Here is a 13,791-nt window from a genome sequence, read left to right as displayed (position 1 = left end):
TTTTTATTTATTCTGAAAGTCATTGTCTTGTAGAATGAAGATGAAAGTTGATTTAGAAAGTGGGTGTTATTATCAGTATGTAGTCCTTATGAAAATATTATTTGAGAATCTTTATGTGGCTTTTAAGGAAAAAGTGCTTCAATGAAGGATTCTAGTCAGCAGAAGTAAGATAGAAAACAAACCAACCAACCAATCTTAGAGCACTATGCTTATACATTTCAAAGAATTGACTAGAGAAATTGGCTATCAGCTGATATGAATATTTGTCTTTAAAGTTTCCATGAGTTTAGTATCAAATAGAATAATATCCAGGGCTGACACTTTAATAGTCAAACAAGATTTGATCCTTCAAAGGCTTCCAATATTCAATTGTATAGACCAATCTTGACCTTTTTATCTATGTGTGGGTCTCCCTCCTTCTTTTGCTCCCTCTTTTGTGTATTGCACATTCCTTTTGCACCTATTCCAACTAAAGATTAGAAAATGAAATAAAATCTAAGTCAAAATCTCACCCATCCATGTTTAGTCTCAGATCCTGAGTCATATGTCACTGGACTATGACCCTGCAGAGCTTTATGAATACCAAAACTTTTGGACTATGGAGGACACTTTAAAAATGTGTAGTAAATTCAGAAACATTTTAAAAATTCAGAAAAATGGTGAGTTTAAAAGGAGAATTAAAAAATTACTAACCAAAATTCTAAAGAAAGCATAACAAATATGATGCCTTAATTGAAGTGATGCTTAAAGACTATAAACAATTATATATCTACTGTTCAGTAATTATAGTATTTCCTTTCGTGCAGTTCAGACTCTGTACTTATTTGACACAATTTTAGTATCCGGCATCATAGAGAACTTCATTAGTAGTATAAATTGAAAATTAAATAAACTCTATGAGTTTATGCCTGATAATATATGCCTAGACAAAAATCTTATCACCACATGCTCATTTAAATTATATAGCCACAGTCAGTTATCCCATCTCTCCATGGTGGTTCCTTATCCTGTCCACTTATCTTCTAGCACATCTAAAATCATCAGTGAATCCTATTAGAAATGCTAAGAATTATTTCTTCCTCATTTGTCCTAAGAGTCAGCCAGGCATAAAAATCTCCTGTCACTTTTATACCATCGGATTTCACAAGTAGTGTCCAATAGCACTACAAGCTGACAGTACAAGGAAAGAAGTTATTCCACACAGACACTCAGATTTGAAGGTGTGAGTAGCACTGTCGTGTCTCACCACTGGGCTCTGGAGCAATTCTGTTACATTCTTTGGCTGTCCTGTGAGTCCCAGCACAACCCAAAACAAAACATGAGAAAGGTAATGCTGACAAGCCTCTTATATAGCCTCTTCCACCAGACGGCAGACAGCAGAAGCAAGAAGAACTACAATCCTGCAGCCTGTGGAACAAAAATCACATTCATATAAAGATAGACAAGATGAAAAGGCAAAGGGCTATGTACCAGATGAAGGAACAAGATAAAACCCCAGAAAAAAAAACTAAATGAAGTGGAGATAGACAACCTTCCAGAAAAAGAATTCAGTATAATGACAGTGAAGATGATCCAGGACCTTGGAAAAAGAATGGAGGCAAACATCGAGAAAATGCAAGAAATGTTTAACAAAGACCTAGAAGAATTAAAGAACAAACAAACAGAGATGAACAATGCAATAACAGAAATGAAAACTACACCAGAAGGAATCAATAGCAGAATAACTGAGGCAGAAGAACAGATAAGTGACCTGGAAGACAGAATGGTGGAATTCACTGCTGTGGGACAGAATTTTAAAAAGAGAATGAAAAGAAACGAAGACAGACTAAGAGACCTCTGGGACAACATTAAACGTGACAACATTCACATTATAGGGGTCCCCGAAGGAGAAGAGAGAGAGAAAGGAACAGAGAAAATATTTGAAGAGATTATACTCAAAAACTTCCCTAACATGGGAAGGGAAATAGCCACCTAAATCCAGGAAGCACAGAGAGTCCCATACAGGATAAATCCAAGGAGAAACACAATGAGACACAGAGTAATCAAACTGGCAAAAATTAAAGACAAAGAAAAATTATTGAAAGCAACAAGGGAAAAATGACAAATAACATACAAGAGAACTCCCATAAGGTTAACAGCTGATTTTTCAGCAGAAACTCTACAAGCCAGAAAGGAGTGGTATGACATATTTAAAGTGATGAAAGGGAAGAACCTACAACCAACATTCCTCTACCTGGAAAGGATCTCATTCATATTTGATGGAGAAATCAAAAGCTTTACAGACAAGCAAAAGCTAAGAGAATTCAGCACCACCAAACAGCTCTACAACAAAGGCTAAAGGAACTTCTCTAAGTGGGAAACACAAGAGAAGAAAAGGACTTACAAAAACAAACAAAAAACAATTAAGAAAATGGTAATAGGAACATACATATCGATAATTACCTTAAACATGAGTGGATTAAATGCTCTACCCAAAAGACACAGGCTCACTGATTGGATACAAAAATAAGACCCATACATATGCTGTCTACAAGAGACCTACTTCAGACCTAGGGACACATGCAGACTGAAAGTGAGGAGATGGAAAAAGATATTCCATGCAAATGGAAATCAAAAGAAAGCTGGTGTAGCAATACTCATATCAGATAAAATAGACTTTAAAATAAAGAATGTTACAAGAGACAAGGAAGGAGACTACATAACGATCAAGGGATCAATCCAGGAAGAAGACATAACAATTATAAATATATATGCACCCAACATGGGAGCACCTCAATATATAAAGCAACTGCTAACAGCTACAAAAAAGGAAATTGACAGTAACACAATAATAGTGGGGAACTTTAATACCTCACTTACACCAATGCACAGATCATCCAAACAGAAAATTAATAAGGAAACACAAGCTTTAAATAACATAATAGAAAAGATAGATTTAATTGATATTTATAGAACATTCCATCCAAAAACAGCAGATTACACTTTCTTCTCAAGTGCTCACAGAACATTCTCCAGGATGGATCACATCTTGGGTCACAAATAAAGCCTCAGTAAATTTAAGAAAATTGAAATCATATCAAACATCTTTTCTGACCACAAGGCTAGGAGATTAGAAATCAATTACAGGGGAAAAAAACGTAAAAAACACAAAGACATGGAGACTAAACAATATGTTGCTAAATAACCAAGAGATCACTGAAGAAATCAAACAGGAAATCAAAAAATACCTAGAGACAAATGACAATGAAAAACGACGATCCAAAACCTATGGGATGCAGCAGAAGCAGTTCTAAGAGGGAAGTTTATAGCAATACAAGCCTACCTCAAGAAACAACAAACATCTCAAATAAACAATCTAACCTTACACCTAAAGGAACTAGAGAAAGGAGAACAAACAAAACCCAAAGTTAGTAGAAAGAAAGAAATCACAAAGAACAGAGCAGAAATAAATGAAATAGAAACAAAGAAAAAAATAGCAGAGATCAATGAAACTAAAAGCTGGTTCTTTGAGAAGATAAACAAAATTGATAAACCATTAGCCATTCTCATCAAGAGAAAGAGGGAGAGGACTCAAATCAGTAAAATTAGAAACGAAAAAGGGGAAATTACAACCGCAGAAATACAAAGCACCCTAAGAGACTACTACAAGCAACTCTATGCCAATAAAATGGACAACCTGGAAGAAATGGACAAATTCTTAGAAAGGTATAACATTCCACGACCTAGCCAGGAAGAAATAGAAAACATGAACAGACCAATCACAAGTAATGAAGTTGAAACTGTGATTAAAAATCTTCCAACAAACAAAAGTCGAGGATCAGATGGCTTCAGAGGTGAATTGTATCAAACATTTAGAGAAGAACTAGCACCTATCCTTCTCAAACTCTTCCAAAAAATTGCAGAGGAAGGAAAACTCCCAAACTCATTCTATGAGGCCACCATCACCCTGATACCAACCCAGACATAGATACTACAAAAAAAGAAAATTATAGACCAATATCGCTCATGAATATAGATGCAAAAAACCTCGACAAAATACTAGCAAACAGAATCCAAAAACACATTAAAAGGATCATACACCATGATCAAGTGGGATTTATCCAAGGGATGCAAGGATTCTTCAGTATATGCAAATCAATCAATCTGATACACCATATTAACAAATTGAAGAAGAAAAACCATATGCTCATCTCAATACATGTAGAAAAAGCTTTTGACAAAATTCAGCACCCATTTATGATAAAAACTCTCCAGAAAGTGGACATAGAGGGAATCTTCCTCAACATACTAAAGGACATATATGACAAACCCACAGCAAACATCATTCTCAATGGTGAAAATCTGAAAGCATTTCCTCTAAGATCAGGAACAAGACAAGGATGTCCACTCTCAGCACTATTCAACATAGTTTTGGAAGTCCTAGCCACGGGAATCAGAGAAGAAGAAGAAATAAAAGGAATACAAATTGGAAAAGAAGAAGTAAAACTGTCACTGTTCGCAGATGACATGTTACTCTACATACAGAATCCTCAAGATGCCACCAGAAAACTACAAGAGCTAATCAATGAATTTGGTAAAGTTGCAGGATACAAAATTAAAGCACAGAAATCTCTTGCATTCCTATACACTAATGATGAAAAATCTGAAAGAGAGTTTACAGAAACACTCCCATTTTCCACTGCAACAAAAAGAATAAAATACCTAGGAATAAACCTACCTAGGGAGACAAAAGACTTGTATGCAGAAAACAGACACTGATGAAAGAAATTAAAGATGATACCAGCAGATGGAGAGATATACCATGTTCTTGGATTGGAAGAATCAATATTGTGAAAACGACTATATTACCCAAAGCAATCTACAGATTCAATGCAATCCCTATCAAACTACCAATGGCATTTTTCCAGAACTAGAACAAAAAATCTTAAAATTTGTATGGAAACACAATAGACCCTGAATAGCCAAAGCAGTCTTGAGAGAAAAAACAGAGCTGGAGGAATCAGACTCCCTGACTTCAGACCATACTACAAAACTACAGTAATCAAGACAATATGGTACTGCCACAAAAACAGAAATATAGATCAATGGAAGAGGATAGAAACTTCAGAGATAAATCCATGCACCTATGGTTAACTAATCTATGACAAAAGAGGCAAGGATATACAATGGAGAAAAGACAGTCTCTTCAATAAGTTGTACTGGGAAAACTGGACAGCTACATGTAAAGGAATGAAATTAGAACACTCTCTAACACCAAACACAAAAATAAACTCAAAATGGATTAGAGACCTAAATGTAAGACCAGACACTGTAAAACTCTTAGAGGAAAACATAGGAAGAACACTCTTTGACATAAATCACAGAAAGATCTTTTTTGATCCACCTCCTAGAGTAATGGAAATAAAAACAAAAATAAACAAATGGGACCTAATTAAACTTCAAAGCTTTTGCACAGCAAAGGAAACTACAAACAAGATGAAAAGACAACCCTCAGAAAGGGAGAACATATTTGCAAACGAAGCAATGGACAAAGGATTAATCTCCAAAATATATAAACAGCTCATGCAGCTCAATATTTAAAAAACAAAGAACCCAATCCAAAAATGGGCAGAAGACCTAAATAGACATTTCTCCAAAGAAGACATACAGATGGCCAAGAAGCACACGAAAAGCTGCTCAACATCTGTAACTATTAGAGAAATGCAAATCAAAACTACAATGAGATACCATCTCACACCAGTTAGAATGGGCATCATCAGAAAATCTACAAACAACAAAAGCTGGAGAGGGTGTGGAGGAAAGGGAACCCTCTTGCACTGTTGGTGGGAATGTAAGTTGATACAGCCACTATGGAGAGTAGCATGGAGGTTCCTTAAAAATCTAAAAATAGAATTACCATATGACCCAGCAATCCCACTACTGAGCATATACCCAGAGAAAACCATAATTCAAAAAAACACATGCACCCCAATATTCATTGCAGCACTATTTACAATAGCCAGGTCATGGACACAACCTAAATGCCCATTAACAGACAAATGGATAAAGAAGATGTAGTACATGTATACAATGGAATATTACTCAGCCAGAAAAAGGCATGAAATTGGGTTATTTGTAGAGACGTGGATGGATCTAGAGACTGTCATACAGAGTGAAGTAAGTCAGAAAGAGAGAAACAAATATTGTATATTAATGCATATATGTGGAACCTAGAAAAATGGTACAGATGAACCGGTTTGCAGGGCAGAAATTGAGACACAGATGTAGAGAACAAACGTATGGACACCAAGGGCGGAAAGTGGCAGGGGGTGGGGGTGTGATGAATTGGGAGATTGGGATTGACATGTATACACTGATGTGGAAAAAATTGATGACTAATATGAACATGCTGTATAATAAAATAAATAAAATTCAAAAATTAAAAAAGAAAGGTAATGCTAATAAACCACTCTTAGCTGCCCCTATAACTAATGGTTTATGATGCCACTGTATTATCTGACATTCACCCAAAATCTCAGCACCCCACCATTGCTTGTCACCTATCTGTCCTCACTGTGAACTGACCCTTATTTTAAATTAACACTCTTGGATACGCAACCCCAGTCTGGGTCTTGTGCTTTTATTGTCTTTTCTTCCCTCAGACAGTGAAATGGCTTCTCACTCTAGCTGGCCTGATTTCCTCCAGCTTTGTGTTTCAGGACACAACTCTAGCGTATTAGCCAGCCCTGCCCTTAAGAGGGGTAGAGCAATTGAATTCATTTCACAACAGATAAACTGGCACTTTTCTCCTTGATCCCTATTTTCATTTTTAAAGATGTTTGTGTGCATGGGGTTGTGATTAATGAGAACAAAAATAGATAAGAGACTCGAGGTCATACATGTTTGGCTTACTACCATTTCGGCTGGACCAGAACTGTACTATAATTTGAACAATTAGAGAAGTTGAGATGTAGTATTTGTAGCTCACAAGTCACTCTTGTTGAAGATAATTGGAAAAAGCTGTGGATATTTATAATGGCAAGACAAGGTAAGGCAGATGGTGGAGAATGGATGGAAGCAGCAGCAAGGAAGACTTGGAAACGAAAAATGGCAGCTGTAGTGCAAATGAGCTTTAAAACTTCAGGGAGAGGAGGGAGACGCTGTCAAAGGAGCTTCAACGTAAAGTTGTCATGAGTGCAGTACTCCTACCTGTTAGGCAGGAGACTCAAAAACATATGTTCAACACAACTGAGGGGGTTACACAAAAGGTTGGTTGGTTGGTTTCTTAAGCATCCTTGCTTGCACTCAAGTTATGCCACTTCTGCCCCAGGGAGTGTGGTGAGACCGGGGAGAGGAGGTGTGGGACCTGGGAGACAAACTACAGAAGTAGGTGTGGGGAGAGTGGGCGACACAAGAAGAGAAGGACAAAATCAACACAACATTTCAGAGAGACTGAAGCATCCTTAACGGGAGAACACACACGAGGGCAGAGTCTGTCTGTTAACATATTATCAGCAAATAAAAGCCGACATCTTGTAAATAAAAATATTTTGCAATAGACATTCTGAAAAATTTTAGTGAGAAACAAAATTAGATAGTATTATTACTAATTTAACACGTGTAAAATACCACCGATATTATTTTAATTGTGTGTGAAGTATCAGTTATTTTACTTCAGAGAATATAAAACACATACAATGTATTTCATAGGTTTATTCTAAAGCTCTGTCCTCTAACACAGTTTTTCATAAGGTCTTAAGTTTTTTAACACCAAATAATTGTGCTATTGGGCATTTTGAGGACTTAACCTGCATGATTGAGAAGGACCACTATAATTTATAACTGAGAACTACAGTAATAAAACAAATTTGTAGATGTTCCTCATCTTAATAAATATCTTGCTCTATCTAGATCTTTATTCAACCCTCATTAATATTATACCGTTTTGAGTATTTTCTATGTGCAAACAAATTACCCCACTTAATCCTCACATTAACCATTAAAGGTAAGTATGCTTAATTTCACCTTATAGATGATGAAACTGAGATTCAAAGAGGTTTCTTAACTTGCTCAAGGTCACGAAGCTGGCAAATGCAGAGTTAGTGTTTGAACGCGTTTGTCTGACTCCAAAGCCCCATTATTTTCCATGACAATCCTTCTTAAAGATCCAGCCAAACTAGAGTGTCCGTTTCAAACAGGATCTTTGCTGAGAATAACCTGAGGAGCAGTTGTAAAATCATAAGATGCTTGATTTCTAGCCGTTTTTATCTCTCAAGAATCTAAGTTAAATAATTTCTAACAGCTGTCTGGAAGCAATTTACAAGTTAAATCATATGATCGAAAAGATAAGTCTGAATTAAATGGCAGAAGCATTCCGTTCATTGCCAGGTGTTCTGATTTAAGCTACATTTATAAAACCACAGCACAGATTTGTCCTAATACAATTTCCAGCATTGGCATTGGTTTCTTTCATGGTTTCACTTTCCTGGGGGGAGGGGAAAGAATGGACCTCTGCACGTTTTGAATACATCCCCAGGCAGATGTCAGAAGAGTAATAGGTAGGTATGAATATTTAAATTAGGGAAAAATTGATTAGAGATTGGCCAGTTTTAGAAAGCATAATTTGAATATGGGCTCTGGAAACAACTATATTTTGAAGTAATCGTCCATAATTTATCTTTTAAAATCTTTACCAAGGTGAGCAAACTATACTGTGGTATAAACAAGCACTGATATTGAAAACATGTCCCTTGAACACTATGAATCTTAGTTTCTCATCCCCAAAATGGGAATAGCGCACAGAGTTTTTTAAGAGAATCAGCTTAGACTGTATGTGAACGCATTCTGTGAACTGCAGTGAGCCGTGCAGTTGGAAGGTAATATCACAGACGTGAGCTCCAGTTCCCTCCAGTGCCCCCCTTTCCAGGGAGCCCACTGGGCTTGCCTTCACCAACAGCTCCAGACACCCTTGAATATGGTTAGGCAGTTTGTTCCCAATTTTCTCTCTCTCTGTAGTTGTTTTGAAGTCTACAAACTGCAATGTAATCCCTTTTCACTTTTAACAGAAGTCCATGTTCCTTCGTTTAAAGCAAGTGACTAAATTGTCTGAAATCAATGGCCACAATCCCTTGGAGCTGCTGGGCCAAACTTATTCCTCAAGGTTTCCTCTGCTCTACAGTTCTTCAATTATTTCCTTCCTTTTATGATTGCTTTACCAGCTTCTCTTATAGGGACTTTCTCATCATGCCAGTAATCCACCACCTTTCATAAATCCTGACGTGAAAGTGCTTGTGTCTTCGCATTTAAATGAGAGCCAACACACACACCTGGGCCCCTGCCCTTCAGCATCTTCCGGCTGTATTTGGACGCAGTTGAGGTAGCCATTTCTGAATCAGGGTGTCACCCCAGCCTTGCCTTTTAGGAAGACCCCACCTCCATATCCCAGGGCATCGAGCTGACACCTCGGCCAAGCCATGGTGCTTTACAGAATGATATTTTCAAACAGGATGGTGGTTTTCCATTCAGCTTATAGGCTTATTTGCCTTGAATTCATTATTTTATCTGGATAGCCCTGTTGACTTCAATCTAACCAACACCAGAAAAGATCTGCAGTTTAAAATAGTCACTCTTGACTGAAACAAAATGTGTAAGATCGGAGAAAGAGCAATGGCCACATCAGGAACTCTAACACTTACTATTCAGATTTGATAACGATGAAATTACTATAAAATTATCCTTGAACGAATTATAATGTTTCTTAATTTTAAGAGCAGTATTTAGAGCTTGAAATATGCCAGAAAGCTGGGAGATCCTGCCGTTTACATATCCAAATGGCTTCCAGTGGGGATAGATTGTATTTACTTTGTGTCTCACAGGTCTTCTCTCTTACTGTCTGTCATTATCACTTAGTGCCATGCAGAGATCTCATCATCTCTCTGCAGGATAGCTGCAGTGTTGTCTTAACTGGTCTTCCCAATGCTCCCCTTATCCAGTGTAATCCAGTTTCCACACATTCACCAGAACAATCTTTCCAGAGTCTGATCATATTACTTCACCTTTTCAGTTACCACTGATTGCTCAGTAGTGGTTTTTAATATTATCGTGCACAATTCCACATTCCCAATGCCTTCACGCAGTAAGATTTCATTTCTTGCTCATGTTGCCATTGAACTGGGTGTCCACTGGCTGGCCTTCCATTCAGCCATGTGGGGATCCAACCTATTCCAACAAGCAGTTCCTTGACTCTAAGTTTTCTGTGTATCTAGTTGGCTGGTGAGGAAAGAGAGAGGGTGAGTAAAATCTTACAGAAAGTTTTAGGAAGAGACCTGGAAGTGACATACATCACTTTCTGCATGCCGTTAGCCAGAACTCTGTTGCGGGGTCTGCCTAACTGCACGGGATGCTAGGAAACGCCTTCAGCTCTCTGCCCACGAAGGACAGGGACAATTGGGGTAATTTCTAGTCAGAGCAGCATTTACAAAATATAAACTCAGCCAAGTCTCACGTCTGCAAGTTCATACTCAGTGGCTTTAGGATACAACAGCAGCTGAGCTGAGTTTTAAAAGTTCCATAGGTGACTGTCTCACAAACATCAATTTGGGGACCATTCATATAATGCAGAATCCTCTCTGGCACTAAGGACCCTCTCTGACTCTTCCATGCCCAGAGGGTTCTGATCATCCATCCATGTTGAACTACTTACTACTTTCCTAATGAGCCACCGTACCGCTCAACTCTGCTATTGTCACAGTGTCTCCTGTTTGGAATCCCCTTTTCCACCATGACACCTAGGATTAACTCAACTATCATCTCTTTTAAGTCTTTCTTCCCCTTCCAAAGTGAAAATTACTGCCCGTCCATAGTATTCCTACATGACCTACCTTTTATCTATCAAAGCGTCTTTAACATTCTCTTCCTTTTTAGGTTTGCATGTCTGTACCTCCTGTTCAATTATAAACTCCTTGATCTTGCATATAATGATAACGTGAGGTAAAATTTGATTGAATAATTATGTAGTGAAGCAATGTGCTTAGAACTGACTCATTTGTGTAGCATAATATTCTCAAATTCTCTGATCCCCTTGATGATAAATATTGTAGGGGAGTGAACTCTGCCAAACAAACCCTTTCAGTTAGGTAGGAGGCAGAGTCATTATTTACATTTGATCTGGGGAGTGAGGGTACTCTAGAGAAACAGAACCAATAGAATATAGAGATATAGATGTAAGCGCTACAGATATGTACATACAGATATGAAGATTTATCATGAGGAATTGGTTCAAAAGATAATAGAGGCAAAGAAGTCCCACAGCTGCTCTCTGCAAGCTGGAGACCCAGGAAAGTGGTGATGTAATTCAGTGTGAGTCTGAAGGCCTGAGAACCAACGGAGCTGATGCTACAAATCTCAGTCTGAGGACAGGAGATGATGAAATGAGACATTCCAGCTCAATCAGTAAAGCAAGGAAGGAGGGACAGATTCCTCCTTCCTCTGCCCTTCCATTCTCTTCAGGCCATCAGTGGATTGGATGATACCGAACCACGCTGGGGAAGGCAATCTACTGAGTCCACCAACTCAAGGGCTTATACCCTCTGGATACACTGCTACAGACACACCCAGATACAATATTTAACCGGAGCATCCCAGGCCCCCTCAACTTGACACATAAAGTTAACCAAAATCTAATTGAAAGGGAGCGTCACAGTTGAGCCAAAAAATGTGTACAAACTCTTCCTCAAGTAAAGGAGGCTCAAGATAGGAGCTAAGAACCAAACCAGGACAAAGCATGAGCGAAGAGAAACAAATCAGAGCGGCAACTGGAAGTCTATGTTCTAATCCTGAGACAGAGGTTCTAGATCCTCACCTGACAGGTCAGCTGCTTCTACTACAAATTAGCATGGGTGAGGTTACAGTGATATTGGGTAGGCAGTGACATGATGACTGACTGTGTATCCTGAGACGCTGTCTCTTAGAAGAAAGGAAATACACTACTTCATTCTATGTAACTTTGTGAGCAGTTCATAGCTCTCTGCAGACCCAAAGCACTCAGGGAATCCAGGGGCAGGGCACCACAGAGTGAAGAGAGATGATGGAACAGTTCGCGGGATTTTACGTGTTGTTCTCTGGAAGCCAAAATTGGAAAAGAAACACAAGTCAGGAGCTCTGAAACTCAGATGAACTGTGATTATAGCAGTACTCCTATAACTTGTATCTCAGAATTCCTTAGAAGCCATTTACATATTGAAAACATCAATTATTCCTCCCATTTGAAATACGTAGTCCTTGTAATCAACTGCTTTGAGTCAATGTTCAGAATTATTCATGAAAGAGTTATATTTTAATGGCCTTTGGTGAGAACCAGCAGCGGCATCCATTAATTTGATTAGTTTTGTATGGGCTGGAAGAGAAAACTGGCACACAGCGCTAACTGAATCAATAGGGTGAGGTCTAAGTGTGAGTATCCCAGCCAGCCTCTCCAGCCTGAGATCCAGCAGAATGATGGCTGTGGTGGAGAGCAAAATGTCAGGGAGGAGATGCCTCATGTCCTCTCCTTCTGCCTCCTTGGCATTTTATCATCAGTCACCTCTTAGTTCCAGGCAGTGGATGTACGCTGTATCCTACTCCACTCCACCACCAGCCTCACTCCTTGATGTCTTTTCTAAAGGACAGAGCAGAGAAGTGTTTTTCTAAAACCCAAGGGCTTACATATGTGTCACAGCCCAACCTGAAAAAACAGGGTAATGAGTCTGCGCGTTGAGGAAAACAAGAGTCAGGGCCAAGGGTTTCATTTCCCTGCATGGTTCATCCATTTGAAAAGGCCGAGGAGCAGCTGTCCAAAAAGGCAGAAAATGCTCTGTATCCAAGGGATCCAGTGAGGGGGAGGGGTGGCAGCAGACACTGCTGAATCTGTCACGGTGTGGTCATGGTTCCAGAGTAATCTGTCCAGCTTGATGCAGGCAGCATTCCTGGGAGAGGTCCAAGGAGGGGCACAGGGATGGCCCAGAGCTGGAAGATGGACCAGTTTGCAATTTCTGGGGCACTTGGCTTATATTTAAGTGGTGTGGGATTCAGGGAAGGATACCAGTAGAGCTGGAAGGCAGACAAGAGACCAGGCTGTGTTTTAACCCTGCCCACCAGACACACCGAGTAGGAGGGGGAAAAGAAATATCTTAACGCCCACCGCACTCCAAACGGGAGCTGGCTTATGAGAACAGACCTCACTGCTAAGGATGGCTCTTCCGGGACACTGAGAAATGTTGGTAGGAGTCACACAGTGACTGAACAAAGCTGAATCCACAGATATAAGGACGTTCTTGTGAAATCAAAAACAAAAAACAAAAGCCAGAGAATAATGCCAGGCTGAGGCAGAAAAGATTGCATTAGCTTTTACAACAGGCTACCTTCAAAAAAACCCCAGAAGTAATGGTAGTGCTTCTTGTTAAGCCTGATTAAGTTATTATTTGTGTAATCGGGTACTTACCGTATATTTCTCTCTCTCTCTCTCTCTCTCTCTCTCTAGTTGTTTTTAAGGCTCACTCCTGTATCTCTAGCTCCTCTCTCAGGTGGGAGAGGTGGGTGGCGCAGATCATGCTTAGGCCTTCTTGACCAAGCTGAGGACTTTGCATGTTTTTCTCAAGATAATGGGAAACCTCTAAAGAATTTTACGTAGGAAATAATATCATTAGATATAGCATATTTTAAAAGATCACTCTGACAAAGAATGGATGTCAAGACCCCATCAGTACAATAAGATAATTAAATCAACCTAGCTTTGACTTTGCTGTCTTTAGGTCCCTTCTCCACAATTGGGCAAAT

The sequence above is a fragment of the Globicephala melas genome, chromosome 10, assembly GCF_963455315.2.
Source record: "Globicephala melas chromosome 10, mGloMel1.2, whole genome shotgun sequence".
NCBI classification, from domain to species: Eukaryota; Metazoa; Chordata; class Mammalia; order Artiodactyla; family Delphinidae; genus Globicephala; species Globicephala melas.
The sequence above is the reverse complement of the archived record's forward strand: the minus strand, read 5'-3'. Positions refer to the sequence as shown.